This window comes from Petaurus breviceps, unplaced genomic scaffold (assembly GCF_028583685.1).
Source record: "Petaurus breviceps papuanus isolate PSGF00001 unplaced genomic scaffold, PetGlider_PUasm1.0 207, whole genome shotgun sequence".
In the NCBI taxonomy this organism is placed as follows: Eukaryota; Metazoa; Chordata; class Mammalia; order Diprotodontia; family Petauridae; genus Petaurus; species Petaurus breviceps.
Window position 1 is genome coordinate 15,547,612 of NW_027185850.1, and position 1,025 is coordinate 15,548,636.

Genomic DNA, 1,025 nt, shown 5'->3' on the forward strand with positions numbered 1-1,025 from the left:
ACTACTACTACTACTACTACTACTACTACTACTACTACTACTACTACCACCACTAACACTACATTATCATCATCACTAGTACCATCACCACTATTACTACTACAAGAAACTTGTTAAAATCAAATAGAATCAAGATCTTCCAGATCTTTCAACTCCTGGCCCTGTTCTTTTTCTCTTCCAATATTAAACAGAATTAGTACTTAAAACTTAGAAGGGAATATACAGTTTATGAATGAGGGTGCCGAAACCTGAAGAGCTTAAGTGAAGAGTCCAAGGCCATGAAGCTGAAATTAGGCAGTTGGGTTTTGAGCCTGGAACTTCATACTACAAAATGTATGTTCTTTATATGAAACCATGCTGCCTGGTACATTTTGGAACCACACAAAGCTCTCTTCTTCTGCCACCAAAATCCTCTTGCTCCATAAGTTTCCAAGGCAAGGGTCATGCTTCTGGGTCTAAATTCCTCGGGGTGAAACTTGTAGGTAAAGGATTGTCACTGGCTTGCTTCATTGCCCTGAGGAATCTCAGACTATTCTAACCCTCCTCCTCATACCCCTCCTACCACCTCTCCCCCCCAAGGGACCTGGACCTATTCTCCAGCTTTGTAGTTTGTCTGCTTTCTGGGGAAGTGCATGAATAATACAGACTCCTGTCAAAATAAAGAGTGGTTATGAGGTCTCTTTTAACATCAGAAGTCCATCTTCCTAAGGAGCAAGGAGACCTTTTCCACCCACATGTCACCCTTAAGAATGTAATGGGCCCTTTGATGAAGGACCAAAGTTTTGGGCCAGAGTTTAAAAGCCCCTCTAATATCTGAAACTACTTTGTCCTGGGTAGAGGAATGCAAACAGGCAGAGAATAGAATGAGTATGGCTGGCATGGTTAATACCCCAGATTAGAACATCATTCATCTTAAAGTGAAGGGAGGCCTCTTCACACATTAAAATATTTTAGAAAATAGTACCCATTTTGGCAGGACTCTCTCTCTCTCTCTCTCTCTCTCTGTCTCTCTCTCTGTCTCTCTC

At 41.8% G+C, this 1,025-nt stretch overlaps 1 protein-coding gene across 1 annotated transcript in view; it reads left to right on the forward strand.

Annotated features, from left to right (window-relative positions):
- Positions 1-1,025, forward strand: part of LOC138164800 (uncharacterized protein C1orf87-like) — a 62,403-nt gene that overhangs the window by 47,889 nt on the left and 13,489 nt on the right. The gene's annotated exons all lie outside the window — the stretch shown is intronic.